Below are 21546 nucleotides of genomic sequence, written 5' to 3' on the forward strand. Positions count from 1 at the left end.
CAGTGTAAAATGCCCAGCTACTATAGTAATTGAGGTATCTCTGATTGGTATTGGATATCGAATCAGTTAACAAACCACTCACAAGTCAACAATGCTCTTTTCAGTTGCTGAATGGTTGCATTGATAATTATTCATTAGATTTGATTTGATTATGGTACATTGAAAACGTTGCTCATCAAAGAACGGCTAAATGCAAAGTCTTAGTTCAAGGTCCACTTATAATTTGAGATAGCTGCTAAAGCACTTCCACTGATTTAGAATGTGCCTTCACATGATCACAGTTTGCGCCTTGCAATTTTGGAAATGCACGTAAACTTGTATACCGGTATATCTTAGAAAGAAGCAGCAATTTTTCTCTCTCTGTCTCTCTCTCGCACGCGCACACACACACACACACACACACACACATACACACACAGACACCCAGACAGATACAGTCATACACACACACCCAGATACAATCACACACTTAGACACAGACACACCCACCCAGATACAGTCACACACACACACAGATACAGTTACACAGACAGTCTCTCTCACACACACACACACCCAGACAGATACAGTCACACACTTAGACACAGACACACCCACCCAGATACAGTCACACACACACATTCACACAGACAGATAGTCTCTCACACACATACACCCACCCAGACAGATACAGTCACACGCACACACAGAGACAGATACAGTCACACACACAAGCACAACAGAGGCACACATGGACAGTCCCACAGTGACACGCACAGAAACGCTCAAACACATACATACAAACAAAGGCAAACATAAACAAAGACACAAACACATATGCTACAAATGTAGATGCACTTTCACACAAAGAAACATGCAAATGTATATACTCAGATAGATATGCAGCGATAGAGTCTGTAACCCTGTTGCAGAGACCTGTCTCTTCCTCTGGTCGTGTCTGGTTGAAGGGAGGAAGTGGCAGACAGACTTGACTGAGCAAACCAAAGGGGCAACATTCAACAGATAAAGTAGTGGATCAATGGCCAAATCAGCATAAGGTCAATAACCACCTTCAAGAGAATGGTAACTCGAGCAGAGTAATTTTATTAATAACTCTGCCTAGTCCTAGTTTTTAAAAAGAGTCAAGGGGTTTAGTTTACAAGTTGGGAAGAGGCACTGGCTGTGGAGGGGGAGGGGGTATCAACAGCAGTGACAATTTCATTCTGTTTTTTAAGTGAGGTTCCAACATAAGTTAACAAAATTAATATAAATCAGGAGAAAAAGGTTTGCACACCACAAATTATGCAAAATAAAACTCTCTTGTGGTCACGCAGTTACTATGTACTGAAATGTTTAATACAAAACCACTCTGACAGTAACTTAATTTTATTACACTTTCAACAACTGAGTCACATTGATTTGGAATTTGTGTTCTGTTGTGTGTTGTGTATTCTGTGTAATGGGATGGGAATGTGTTTTTTTGTTGCATGTTCCCAATACCTCCTTCAAATATAAAACACCGCAAAAGCGTGACACTGCTTGCGGTTAATTTACAAACAGTTGCCTGAATACCTTGGTCCTCTTTGTATTGAAGGGCTTATGCCCGAAACGTTAATTCTGCTGCTCCTCGGATGCTGCCTGACCTTTTGTACTTTCCCAGCACCACACTTTCGACTCTGATCTCCAGCATCTGCAGTCCTCACTTTCTCCTTTGTAATGATACTTGCATGATATATTTAGTAATATTTAAGATAATACTCTACCAGAGCTTTTTCTGGACTTTTTGTGTAACCATTCACATCTGTTGAAGCAATTTTATATGTAATGTTTGTGTTAAAAAGGTTTATTTTCTCTCTACAGAATTTATAAAAATAAAAATTCTACAAATGCATACGTTAGCTGTTGGACTTACTTTGCTTCTGATTTCTGTCATTGTCTTTTGATGTAATGTTTGTCAGGCTCATTGGGAAACCTATTAAGGACTTGTAATGCAAAGCTACTGTTTAAAACTGAATTGGCTCAGGATTCTGTCACAGACTCTCCTCACCCCACAGCTCGATATGTGGGATGATCATGTGGGAACAAGTCATATATTCCAGAGTGAAACCGGGTTTGTTAGATCCTAACTTGGTTTTCTGTTAACTGTGGAGGTCAGCTACTGAACACATTCACAAGAGGCTGCCAGTGTACTTTCGTATAAAGTGTTGACTAAACAAAAAAATTATATCACACTAGGCACAAAGAAAGGCTGGAAAGATTTCAAAGGTGGATTGGCCATGGGAAATTGCCCACAGTGTCCAGAGATGCGCAGGAAATAGAGTTACAGGGATAGGGTAGGGAGGTGGGACTGAGTGGAGGGTCGGTGTGCACTCAATGGGCTGCTTCCACATGGTAGGGATTTGACGATAAGAAAAATGGGTGAAAAAAATCATGCTAAGTCTCCGAACTCAGACTCAGGCTAATACAATTGCGACGAATTTCCTTTCAGTGATTTTGTTACAGTAAAAAGGTGCTTTTTCCCTTCATCCAATGTGTCCCTCTGAGATACCTGACACAATCTGCAAACCAACACAAAATTATATATAAATTCACAGAAAACCTATATGATTTCCCAGCAGCATTTACTCCACACACCGATATACCCACTCACCGATATACCCACTCACCGATATACCCACACACCGATATACCCACACACCGATATACCCACACACCGATATACCCACACACCGATATACCCACACACCGATATACCCACTCACCGATATACCCACTCACCGATATACCCACACACCGATATACCCACACACCGATGTACCCACACACCGATGTACCCACACACCGATGAAACCACACACTGATATACCCGCACATTGATATACACACACTGATATACCCACATGTCGATATACCCACACACTGATATACCCGCACACTGATATACCCGCACACCGATATACCCGCACACCGATATACCCACACACCGATATACCCACACATCGATATCCCCACACGCCGATATCCCCACACGCCGATATCCCCACACGCCGATATCCCCACACGCCGATATCCCCACACGCCGATATCCCCACACGCCGATATCCCCACACGCCGATATCCCCACACGCCGATATCCCCACACGCCGATATCCCCACACGCCGATATCCCCACACGCCGATATCCCCACACGCCGATATCCCCACACGCCGATATCCCCACACGCCGATATCCCCACACGCCGATATCCCCACACGCCGATATCCCCACACGCCGATATCCCCACACGCCGATATCCCCACACGCCGATATCCCCACACGCCGATATCCCCACACGCCGATATCCCCACACGCCGATATCCCCACACGCCGATATCCCCACACGCCGATATCCCCACACGCCGATATCCCCACACGCCGATATCCCCACACGCCGATATCCCCACACGCCGATATCCCCACACGCCGATATCCCCACACGCCGATATCCCCACACGCCGATATCCCCACACGCCGATATCCCCACACGCCGATATATCCACTCACTGATATACCCACACAATGATATACCCGTATACCGATATACGCACACTGAAATACTCATGCACAGATATACACACACATTGATATGCCCACACCCCGATGTACCCACACCCCGATGTACCCACACCCCGATGTACCCACACCCCGATGTACCCACACCCCGATGTACCCACTCACTGATATACCCACACACCGATATACCCACACACCGATGTACCCACACACCGATGAGCCCACACACCGATGAGCCCACACACCGATGAAACCACACACCGATGAAACCACACACCGATATACCCGCACATTGATATACACACACTGATATACCCACATGTCGATATACCCACACACTGATATACCCGCATACCGATATCCCCACACGCCGATATCCCCACACGCCGATATCCCCACACGCTGATATCCCCACACGCTGATATCCCCACAAACCGATATACCCATATACCGATATACCCACTCACTGATATACCCACACAATGATATACCCATATACCGATATACGCACACTGAAATACCCATGCACAGATATACCCACACATTGATATGACCACACACCGATAAACCCACACACCGATATGCCCACACACCGATGTACCCACACACCGATGTACCCTCACACCGATATACCCTCACACCGATATACCCACACACTGATATACCCGCACGTTAAAATACACACACTGATATACCCACACGTCGATATTCCACACACTGATATACCCACACACCGATATACCCACACACCGATATACCCACACACCGATGAAACCACACACCGATGAAACCACACACCGATATACCCACACACCGATATACCCGCACATTGATATACGCACACTGATATACCCACACGTCGATATCCCACACACTGATATACCCACACACCGATATACCCGCACACTGATATACCCGCACATTGATATACACACACTGATATACCCACATGTCGATATACCCACACACTGATATACCCACACACTGATATCCTCACACACCGATGTATCCACACATTGATATGCACACACTGATATACCCACACACTGATATACCCACACATCGATATACCCACGCGCCGATATTCCCACACAATGATATACCCACACACCGATATACCCACACATTGATATGCCCACACGCCGATGTACCCACACACCGATGTACCCACACACCGATGTACCCACACACTGATATACCCATATACTGATATACTCACACCGATATACCCGCACACCGATATACCCACACAACAATATACCCACACAATGATATACCCAAATACCGATATACCCACACTGATATACCCACGCACAGATTTACACACACACTGATATGCCCACACACTGATATGCCCACACACCGATATGCCCACACAGATATACGCCCACCGCGACAAACTCACACACTGATATATCCACACACCAATGTACCACACACTGATGTACCCACACACCGATATACCCACACAATGATATACCCACACACCGATGCGCCCACACACCGATATACCCACTCACTGATATACCCACACAATGATATACCCATATACCGATATACCCACGCCCAGATATACACAAACACTGATATGCCCACACACTAATATACGCACACCCCGATATACCCACACAATGATATACCCACACACCGATGCACACACACCAATATACCCACACACCGATATACCCACACAACGATATACCCAACACACTGTTATACCCACGCACCAATATACCCACACCCTGATATACCCCACAAACCGATATACCCACACACCGATATACTCACACACTGATATACCCACACAACGATATACCCAACACACTGTTATACCCACACACCGAATTACCTGCACACTGATATATCCACACACTGATATGCCCACACAACGATATATCCAACACACCGATATACCCACACACCAATATACCCACACACTGATATACCCCACAAACCGATATACCCACACACCGATATACTCACACACCGATATGCCCACACCAATATACATGCACACCAATATACCCACACACTGATGTACCCCACAAACCGATCTACCCACACACCGAGACACCCACACTGATATACCCACACACCCGATATACCCACACACTGATATACCCACACTGATATACCCGCACACTAATATTCCCGCACACCGATATACACACACCCCGATATACCCACACACTGATGTAGCCTCACACCAATGTACCCACACACCGATGTACCCACACACTGATGTACACACACACTGATGTACCCACACACCGATATACCCTACACACCGATATATCCACACATTGATATATCCACACATTGATATGCACACACTGATATACCCACACGTCAATATACCCACACACTGATATACTCATACACCAATATTCCCACACACTGATATACCAACACACCGATATACACACTGACTGACATACCCACACAACGATATAGCCACACACTGATATACCCACACTGATATACTCACACACAGATATACACACACAATGATCTGCCCACACGCCGATATACCCACACACTGATATACCCACACGCCGATGCACACACACCGATATACCCACATACCGATATGCCCATACACCGATATACCCACACACCGATATGCCCCACAAACTGATATATCCAAACACCAATATACCCACACACCGATACACCCACATTGATATACCTGCGCACCAATATACCCATACACCGATATCCCCACACACTGATATACACACTCCCCGATATACCCACACACCGATGTATCCATAGACCGATGTATCCACACACCGATGTACCCACACACCGATATACCCACACACCGAGATACCCACACATTGATATACCCACGCACCGATATACCCACAAACCGATGTATCCACACACCAATGTACCCACACACCGATATTCCCACACACTGATATACCCACACACCGATATACCCACACACCGACATACCCGCACACTGATATACTCGCACACTGATATACTCGCACACTCATATACTCGCACACTGATATACCCCACACACCGATATACCCACACACCGATATACCCACACACTGATATACCCACACACCGATATACCCACACACCGATATACCCACACACCGATATACCCACATACCAACATACCCACTCACTGATATACCCACACACCGATATACCCCACACACCGATATACCCACACACCGAGATACCCACACACCGAGATACCTACACACTGATATACCCGCACACCGATATACCCACACACCGATATACCCGCACACCGAGATACCCGCACACTGATATACTCGCACACTGATATACCCACACACTGATATACCCACACACCGAGATACCCACACACCGAGATACCCAGACACTGATATACCCACACACCTATATACCCCACACATCGATATACCCACACACTGATAAACCCACACCGATATGCCCACACGCCGAGATGCCCACACACCGATATACCCACACACCGATATACCCACATACCGATATACCCACACACCGAGATACCCGCACACTGATATACCCACACACTTATATGCCCACACGGATATACCCACACACCGATATGCCCACACACTGATATACCCCACACACCGATATACCCACACACCGAGATACCCACACACTGATATACCACACACTGATATACCCACAAACCGATATATCCACACACCGAAATACCCGCACACTGATATACTCTCACACCGATGTATCCACACATTGATATGCACACACTGATATACCCACACACTGATATACCCACACACCGATATACACCACACACCGATATACACCACACACCGATATACCCACACACCGAGATACCCAAACACCGATATACCCACACACCGATATACCCACACACCAATACACCCACACTGATATACCCACACACTGATATACTCACACACCGATGTATCCACACATTGATATGCACACACTGATATACCCACACACCGATATACACCACACACCGATATACACCACACACCGATATACCCACACACCGAGATACCCAAACACCGATATACCCACACACCAATACACCCACACTGATATACCTGCGCACCAATATACCCATACACCAATATCCCCAGACACTGATATACACACACCCCAATATATCCACACACCAATGTATCCACACACCAATGTACCCACACACTGATATACCCATACACCGATGTATCCACACACTGATGTACCCACACACCGATATACCCACACACCGATATACCCACACATTGATATGCACACACTGATATACCCATACGTCAATATACCTTCACACCGATATCTCCGCACACCGATATCCACACACCCCGATATATCCACACACAAATGTACCCACACACTGATATACACACACCCCGATATATCCACACACCAATTTACCCACACACTGATATACCCATACACCGATGTATCCACACACCGATGTACCCACACACGATATACCCACATACCGATATACCCACACTCCGAGATACCCGCACACAGATATACCCACACACTTATATGCCCACACTGATATACCCACACACCGATATGCCCACACACTGATATACCCCACACACCGATATACCCACACACCGAGATACCCACACACTGATAAACCCACACACTGATATGCCCACACACCGATATACCCACACACCGATATACCCACATACCGATATACCCACTCACTGATATACCCACACACCGATATACCCCACACACCGATGTACCCACACACGATATACCCACATACCGATATACCCACACTCCGAGATACCCGCACACAGATATACCCACACACTTATATGCCCACACTGATATACCCACACACCGATATGCCCACACACTGATATACCCCACACACCGATATACACCACACACCGATATACCCACACACCGAGATACCCACACACCGATATACCCACACACCGATATACCCACATACCGATATACCCACTCACTGATATACCCACACACCGATATACCCCACACACCGATATACCCACACACCGATATACCCACACACCGAGATACCTACACACTGATATACCCACACACCGATATACCCACACACCGAGATACCCGCACACTGATATACTCGCACACTGATATACCCACACACTGATATACCCACACACCGATATACCCACACACCGAGATACCCACACACTGATATACCCACACACCTATATACCCCACACATCGATATACCCACACACTGATAAACTTACACACTGATATGCCCACACCGATATGCCCACACACCGATATGCCCACACACTGATATACCCCACACACCGATATACCCACACACCGATATGCCCGCACACTGATATACCCACACACTGATATACTCACACTGATATACTCTCACACTGATATATTCACACACTGATATACCCACACACCGATATACACCACACGCCGATATACCCACACACCGAGATACCCAAACACCGATATACCCACACACCGAGATACGCACACACCGATATACCCACACACCGAGATACCCAAACACCGATATACCCACACACTGATATACCCACACACCGATATACCCACACTCCGATATACCCATATACCGATATACCCACACACCGAAATACCCGCACACTGATATACCCACACACTGATATACTCACACACCGAGATACCCAAACACCGATATACCCACACACCGATATACCCACACACTGATATACTCACACACCGATATACCCATATACCGATATACCCTCACACCGAAATACCCGCACACTGATATACCCACACACTGATATACCCACACACTGATATACTCACACTGATATACCCACACACCGATATACACCACACACCGATATACACCACACACCAATATACCCACACACCGAGATACCCACACACTGATATACCCACACACCGATATACCCACACACCGATATACACCACACACCGATATACACCACACACCGATATACCCACACACCGAGATACCCAAACACCGATATCCCCACACACTGATATACACACACCCCGATATATCCACACACCAATGTACCCACAAACCGATGTACCCATACACCGATGTATCCACACACCGATGTACCCACACACCGATGTACCCACACACCGATATACCCACACATTGATATGCACACACTGATATACCCATACGTCAATATACCTTCACACCGATATCCCCGCACACCGATATCCACACACCCCGATATACCCACACACCGATGTACCCACACATTGATATACTCAGACACCGATATACCCACACACCGATGTACCCACACACCGATATACCCACACACCGAGATACCCACACACCGATATACCCATACACCGAGATACCCATATACCGATATACCCACACACCGAAATACCCGCACACTGATATACCCACACACTGATATACTCACACACCGAGATACCCAAACACCGATATACCCACACACCGATATACCCACACACTGATATACTCACACACCGATATACCCATATACCGATATACCCACACACCGAAATACCCGCACACTGATATACCCACACACTGATATACCCACACACTGATATACTCACACTGATATACCCACACACCGATATACAACACACACCGATATACACCACACACCGATATACACCACACACCGATATGCCCACACACCGAGATAGCCACACACTGATATACCCACACACCGATATACCCACACACCGATATACACCACACACCGATATACACCACACACCGATATACCCACACACCGAGATACCCAAACACCGATATCCCCACACACTGATATACACACACCCCGATATATCCACACACCAATGTACCCACACACCGATTTACCCACACACCGATATACCCATACACCGATGTATCCACACACTGATACACCCACACACTGATATGCCCACACACCGATATCCCCACACACCGATATACCCACACACCGATATACCCAGACACTGATATACCCACACATCGCTATATCCACATTCTGATATACTCCACACGCTGTTATACCCACACACTGATATACCTCATACACCGATATACCCACACACTGATATACCCACTGACTGATATACCCACACACTGATATACCCACACTGATATACCCACACACCGATATACCCACACACCGATATACCGACACACTGATAAACCCACACACTGAGATACCCAAACACCGATATCCCCACACACTGATATACACACACCCCGATATATCCACACACCAATGTACCCACAAACCGATGTACCCACACACCGATATACCCATACACCGATGTATCCACACACCGATGTACCCACACACCGATATACCCACACACCGATATACCCACACATTGATATGCACACACTGATATACCCATACGTCAATATACCTTCACACCGATATCCCCGCACACCGATATCCACACACCCCGATATACGCACAAACCGATGTATCCACACACCAATGTACCCACACACCGATGTACCCACACATTGATATACTCAGACACCGATATACCCACACATCAATATACCCACACACCGAGATACCCACACACTGATATACCCACACACTGATATGCCCACACCGATATACCCACACACCAATATACCCACACACCGATATACCCCACACATCGATATACCCACACACCGTGATACCCACACACTGATATACCCATACACTGATATACCCACACACCGATATACCCACACACCGATATACCCACACACTGAGATACCCACACACTGATATACCCACACACCGATATACTCACACACCGATATACCCATATACCGATATACCCACACATCAATATACCCACACACCGAGATACCCACACACTGATATACCCACACACTGATATGCCCACACCGATATACCCACACACCAATATACCCACACACCGATATACCCCACACATCGATATACCCACACACCGTGATACCCACACACTGATATACCCACACACTGATATACACCACACACCGATATACCCACACACCGAGATACCCAAACACCGATATCCCCACACACTGATATACACACACCCCGATATATCCACACACCAATGTACCCACACACCGATGTACCCACACATTGATATACTCAGACACCGATATACCCACACACCGATGTACCCACACACCGATATACCCACACACCGAGATACCCACACACCGATATACCCATACACCGAGATACCCATATACCGATATACCCACACACCGAAATACCCGCACACTGATATACCCACACACTGATATACTCACACACCGAGATACCCAAACACCGATATACCCACACACCGATATACCCACACACTGATATACTCACACACCGATATACCCATATACCGATATACCCACACACCGAAATACCCGCACACTGATATACCCACACACTGATATACCCACACACTGATATACTCACACTGATATACCCACACACCGATATACACCACACACCGATATACACCACACACCGATATACACCACACACCGATATGCCCACACACCGAGATACCCACACACTGATATACCCACACACCGATATACCCACACACCGATATACACCACACACCGATATACACCACACACCGATATACCCACACACCGAGATACCCAAACACCGATATCCCCACACACTGATATACACACACCCCGATATATCCACACACCAATGTACCCACACACCGATTTACCCACACACCGATATACCCATACACCGATGTATCCACACACCGATGTACCCACACACCGATATACCCACACACCGATATACCCACACATTGATATGCACACACTGATATACCCATACGTCAATATACCTTCACACCGATATACCCACACACCGATATTCCCACACACCGATGTACCCACACACTGATATACCCACATACCGATATACCCACACTCCGAGATACCCGCACACAGATATACTCGCACACTGATATATTCACACACCGATATACCCCACACACCGATATACCCACACACTGATAAACCCACACACTGATATACCCACACACCGATATACCCACATACCGATATACCCACATACCGAGATATCCACACACTGATACACCCACACACTGATATGCCCACACACCGATATACCCACACACCGATATACCCACACACCGATATACCCACACACCGATACACCCACATACCGATATACCCACATACCGAGATATCCACACACTGATACACCCACACACTGATATGCCCACACCGATATACCCACACACCGATATACCACACACATTGATATACCCACACACCGAGATACCCACACACTGATATACCCACACACTGATATACCCACACACCGATATACCCATATACCGATATACCCACACACCGAAATACCCGCACACTGATATACTCACACACTGATATACTCACACTGATATACTCACACACCGATGTATCCACACGTTGATATGCACACACTGATATACCCACACACCGATATACCCACACACCGATGTACACCACACACTGATATACCCACACTCCGAGATACCCAAACACCGATATACCCACACACCGAGATACCCACACACTGATATACCCACACACTGATATAGTCACATGCCGATATACCCTCACTCTGATATACCCACAAAGTGATATAGTCACACACCGATATGCCCACACTCAGATATGCCCACACAGATATACCGACACTGATATACCCACACACCGATATACCCCACACACTGATATGCCCACACAGATATACCCACACTGACATACCCACACACCGATATACCCACACACCGATATACCCAGACACTGATATACCCACACATCGCTATATCCACATTCTGATATACTCCACACGCTGTTATACCCACACACTGATATACCTCATACACCGATATACCCACACACTGATATACCCACTGACTGATATACCCACACACTGATATACCCACACTGATATACCCACACACCGATATACCCACACACCGATATACCGACACACTGATAAACCCACACACTGATATGCCCACACCGATATGCCCACACATCAATATACCCACACACTGATATTCCCACACACTGATATACCCACACACCGATATACCCACACACCAATATACTCACACACCGATATACCCCACACACCGATATACCCCACACACCGATAAACCCACACACCGATATACCCACACACTGATATACCCACACACTGATATACTCACACACCGATATACCCACACACCGATATACCCACACACCGATATACTCACACACACCAAGATACCCACACACTGTTACACCCACACAATGATATACCCACACACCGATATACCCACACAATGATATACCCACACACCGATTTACCCCACACAACGATATACCCACACACCGAGATACCCACACACTGATATACCCACACACTAATATACCCTCACACTGATATACTCACACTCCAATGTATCCTCACATTGATATGCACACACTGATATACCCACACACTTATATGCCCACACCGATATACCCACACATTGATATACTCACACACCAATATACCCCACACACCGATATACCCACACACTGATATACCCACACACCGAAATACCCGCAGACTGATATACCCACGCACTGATATACTCACACTCCAATGTATCCTCACATTGATATGCACACTGACTGATATACCCACACACTGATATACCCACATGGATATAGCCACACATTGATATACTCACACACCGATATACCCCACACACCGATATACCCACACAGCGAGATACCCACACACTGATATACCCACACACTGATACACTCACACACCGATATACCCATATACCGATATACCCACACACTGATATACCCACACACTGATATACCCACACAATGATATAGCCACACACCAATATACTCACACACTGATATACCCACACACTGATATAGTCACACACCGAAATGCCCACACTCTGATATACCCACACACCGATATACTCACACACCGATATACTCACACACCGATATACCCCACACACCGATATACCCACACACTGAGATACCCACCCACTGATATACCCACACACTGATATACTCACACACTGATATACTCACACACCGATATACCCATATACCGATATACCCACACACTGATATACCCACACACTGATATACCCACACACTGATATAGTCACACACCGATATGCCCACACTCTGATATATCCACACACCGATATACTCACACACCGATATACCCCACACACTGATATGCCCACACAGATATACCCACACTGATATACCCACACACCGATAAACCCACACACCGATATACCCACACACCGATGTACCCACACAACGATATACCCACACACCGATATACCCACACACCGATATACTCACACACTGATATACCCACACACCGATATAACAATATACCGATATACCCACACACCGAAATACCCGCACACTGATATACCCACACACTGATATACTCACACACCGATGTATCCACATATTGACATACTCAGACACCGATATACCCACACACCGATATTCCCACACACTGATATACCCACACACTGATATACCCACACACCGATATTCCCACACACTGATATACCCATACACTGATATACCCACACACCGATATACCCACACACTGATATACTCACACACCGATGTATCCACATATTGACATACCCACACACCGATATTCCCACACACTGATATACCCACACACTGATATACCCACACACCGATATACCCACACACCGAGATACCCGCACACAGATATACTCGCACACTGATATACCCACACACTGATATACCCCACACACCGATATACCCCACACACCGATATACCCACACACCGAGATACCTACACACTGATAAACCCACACACTGATATACCCACACACTGATATACCCCACACACCGATATACCCACACACCGATATACCCACACACTGATATACCCCACACACCGATATACCCCACACACCGATATACCCACACACTGATAAACCCACACACTGATATGCCCACACCGATATGCCCACACACCGATATACCCACATACCGATATACCCACACACTGATAAACCCACACACTGATATGCCCACACACCGATATGCCCATACACCGATATACCGACACACTGATATACCCACCCCCCGTATACCCACACACCGATATACCCACCCACCGATATACCCACATACCGAGATATCCACACACTGATATACCCACACACTAATATGCCCACACCGATATACCCACACACCGATATACCACACACACTGATATACCCACACACCGAGATACCCACACACTGATATACCCACACACTGATATACCCACACACCGAGATACCCATACACCGATATCCCCACACACTGATATACCACACACACTGATATACCCACACACCGAGATACCCACACACTGATATACCCACACACCGAGATACCCATATACCGAGATACCCACACACTGATATACCCACACACTGATATAGTCACACACCGATATGCCCACACTCTGATATACCCACACACCGATATACTCACACACTGATATACCCCACACACTGATATGCCCACACAGATATACCCACACTGATATACCCACACACCGATATACCAATACACCGATATACCCAGACGCTGATATTCCCACACACCGATATATCCACATGCTGATATACCCCACACGCTGTTATACCCACTGACTGATATACCCATACACTGATATACCCACACACTGATATACCCACACACCGATATACCCACACACCGATATACCCACACACTGAGATACCCACACACTGATATACCCACACACTGATGTACTCACACACCGATATACCCATATACCGATATACCCACACACCGATATACCCACACACCGAGATACCCACACACTGATATACCCACACACTGATATGCCTACACCGATATACCCCACACACCGATATACCCACACACCGTGATACCCACACACTGATATACCGACACACTGATATACCCACCCCCCGTATACCCACACACCGATATACCCACCCACCGATATACCCACATACCGAGATATCCACACACTGATATACCCACACACTAATATGCCCACACCGATATACCCACACACCGATATACCACACACACTGATATACCCACACACCGAGATACCCACACACTGATATACCCACACACTGATATACCCACACACCGAGATACCCATACACCGATATCCCCACACACTGATATACCCACACACTGATATACCCACACACCGATATACCCACACACCGATATACCCACACACTGAGATACCCACACACTGATATACCCACACACTGATGTACTCACACACCGATATACCCATATACCGATATACCCACACACCGATATACCCACACACCGAGATACCCACACACTGATATACCCACACACTGATATGCCTACACCGATATACCCACACACCGATATACCCCACACACCGATATACCCACACACCGTGATACCCACACACTGATATACCCACACACTGATATACCCACACACCGATTCACACACCGAAATACCCGCACACTGATATACCCACACACCGAGATACCCACACACTGATATACCCACTCACTGATATACCCACACACCGATATACCCATATACCGATATACCCACACACTGAAATACCCGCACACTGATATACCCACACACTGATATACTCACACTGATACACTCACACACCGATGTATCCACACACCGAAATGCGCACATAGATATACCCACACGTCAATATACCCACACACTGATATACCCACACACTGATAAACCCACACACTGATATGCCCACACCGATATGCCCATACACCGATATACCCACACACTGATATACCCACACACCGATATACCCACACACCGATATACCCACACACCGATATACCCACATACCGAGATATCCACACACTGATATACCCACACACTGATATGCCCACACCAATATACCCACACACAGATATACCCACACACCGATATACCACACACACTGATATACCCACACACCGAGATACCCATATACCGAGATACCCACACACCGATATACTCACACACTGATATACCCCACACACTGATATGCCCACGCAGATATACCCACACTGATATACCCACACACCGATATACCAATACACCGATATACCCAGACGCTGATAATCCCACACACCGATATATCCACATGCTGATATACCCCACACGCTGTTTTACCCACACACTGATATACCCACTGACTGATATACCCATACACTGATATACCCACACACCGATATACCCACACACTGATATACCCACACACTGATATACCCACACACCGAGATACCCACACACTGATATACCCGCACACTGATATACCCACACACCGAGATACCCATATACCGAGATACCCACACACTGAGATACCCACACACTGATATACCCACACACTGATATACCCACACACTGATATACTCACACACCGAAATACCCATATACCGATATACCCACACACCGATATACCCACACACCGAGATACCCACACACTGATATGCCCACACACTGATATGCCCACACCGATATACCCACACACCAATATACCCACACACCGATATATCCCACACATCGATATACCCACACACCGTGATACCCACACACTGATATACCCACACACTGATGTACCCACACACCGATATACCCATATACCGATATACCCACACACTGAAATACCCGCACACTGATATACCCACACACTGATATACTCACACTGATACACTCACACACCGATGTATCCACACACCGAAATGCGCACACAGATATACCCACACGTCAATATACCCACACACTGATATACCCACACACTGATAAACTCACACACCGATATGCCCACACTCTGATATACCCACACCGATATACTCACACACTGATATACCCCACACACTGATATGCCCACACTGATATGCCCATACACCAATATACCCACACACTGATATACCCACCCACCGATATACCCACACACCGATATACCCACACACTGATATGCCCACACCAATATACCCACACACTGATATACCCACACACCGATATGCCACACACACTGATATACCCACATACCGAGATACCCACACACTGATATACCCGCACACTGATATACCCACACACCGAGATACCCATATACCGAGATACCCACACACTGATATATCCACACACTGATATAGTCACACACCGATATGCCCACACTCTGATATACCCACACTGATATACCCACACACCGATATACCCACACACCGATATACCCACACACCGATATACCCACATACCGAGATATCCACACACTGATATACCCACACACTGATATGCCCACACCAATATACCCACACACTGATATACCCACACACCGATATGCCACACACACTGATATACCCACATACCGAGATACCCACACACTGATATACCCGCACACTGATATACCCACACACCGAGATACCCATATACCGAGATACCCACACACTGATATATCCACACACTGATATAGTCACACACCGATATGCCCACACTCTGATATACCCACACTGATATACCCACACACCGATATACAAATACACCGATATACCCAGACGCTGATATTCCCACACACCGATATATCCACATGCTGATATACCCCACACGCTGTTATACCCACACACTGATATACCCCATACACCGATATCCCCACACACTGATATACCCACATACCGAGATATCCACACACTGATATACCCACACACTGATATGCCCACACCAATATACCCACACACTGATATACCCACACACCGATATGCCACACACACTGATATACCCACATACCGAGATACCCACACACTGATATACCCGCACACTGATATACCCACACACCGAGATACCCATATACCGAGATACCCACACACTGATATATCCACACACTGATATAGTCACACACCGATATGCCCACACTCTGATATACCCACACTGATATACCCACACACCGATATACAAATACACCGATATACCCAGACGCTGATATTCCCACACACCGATATATCCACATGCTGATATACCCCACACGCTGTTATACCCACACACTGATATACCCCATACACCGATATCCCCACACACTGATATACCCACTGACTGATATACCCATACACTGATATACCCACACACCGATATACCCACACACCGATATACCCACACACTGAGATACCCACACACTGATATACCCACACACTGATATACTCACACACCGATATACCCATATACCGATATACCCACACATCAATATACCCACACACCGATATACCCACACACCAATATACCCACACACCGATATACCCCACACATCGATATACCCACACACCGTGATACCCACACACTGATATACCCACACACTGATATACCCACACACCGATATACCCATATACCGATACACACACCGAAATACCCGCACACTGATATACCCACACACCGAGATACCCACACACTGATATACCCACTCACTGATATACCCACACACCGATATACCCATATACCGATATACCCACACACTGAAATACCTGCACACTGATATACCCACACACTGATATACTCACACTGATACACTCACACACAGATGTATCCACACACCGAAATGCGCACACTGATATACCCACACGTCAATATACCCACACACTGATATACCCCCACACTGATATGTCCACACACCAATATGCCCACACACTGATATACCCACTGACTGATATACCCACACACTGATGTACCCACACACTGATATACCCACACACCGATATCCCCACACACTGATATACCCACTGACTGATATACCCACACACCAATATACCCACACACCAATATACCCACACACCGATATACCCACACACCGAGATACCCACACACTGATATACCCACACACCGATATACCCATATACTGATACACCCACCCACCGAAATACCCGCACACTGATATACCCACACACCGATATGCCCACAGACTGATATACCCACACACTGATATATCCACACACCGATATATCCACACACCGATATACCCACACACAGAGATACCCACACACCGATACACCCACACACCGAGATACCCACACACTTATATACCCCACACACCGATATACCCACACACCGAGATACCCACACACTGATATACCCACACACTGATATGCCCACACCGATATACCCACACACCAATATACCCACACACCGATATACCCCACACACCAATATACCCACACACCGATGTACCCACACACTGATATACCCACACACTGATATACCCACACACTGATATGCCCACACCGATATACCCACACACCAATATACCCACACACCGATATACCCACACACTGAGATACCCACACACTGATATGCCCACACACTGATATGCCCACACCCATATACCCACACACCAATATACCTACACACCGATATACCCCACACATCGATATACCCACACACCGTGAAACCCACACACTGATATACTCCACACATCGATATACCCACACACCGTGATACCCACACACTGATATACCCACACACTGATGTACCCACACACCGATATACCCATATACCGATATACCCACACACTGAAATACCCGCACACTGATATACCCACACACTGATATACTCACACTGATACACTCACACACCGATGTATCCACACACCGAAATGCGCACACAGATATACCCACACGTCAATATACCCACACACTGATATACCCACACACTGATATAGTCACACACCGATATGCCCACACTCTGATATATCCACACACCGATATACTCACACACCGATATACCCCACACACTGATATGCCCACACAGATATACCCACACTGATATACCCACACACCGATATACCCACACACCGATATACCCACACACCGATGTACCCACACAACGATATACCCACACACCGATATACCCACACACCGATATACTCACACACTGATATACCCACACACCGATATAA

The sequence above is a fragment of the Chiloscyllium plagiosum genome, unplaced genomic scaffold (assembly GCF_037043375.1).
Source record: "Chiloscyllium plagiosum isolate Xiang-an unplaced genomic scaffold, Cpla_swu_hap1 HiC_scaffold_23, whole genome shotgun sequence".
Classification (NCBI taxonomy): Eukaryota; Metazoa; Chordata; class Chondrichthyes; order Orectolobiformes; family Hemiscylliidae; genus Chiloscyllium; species Chiloscyllium plagiosum.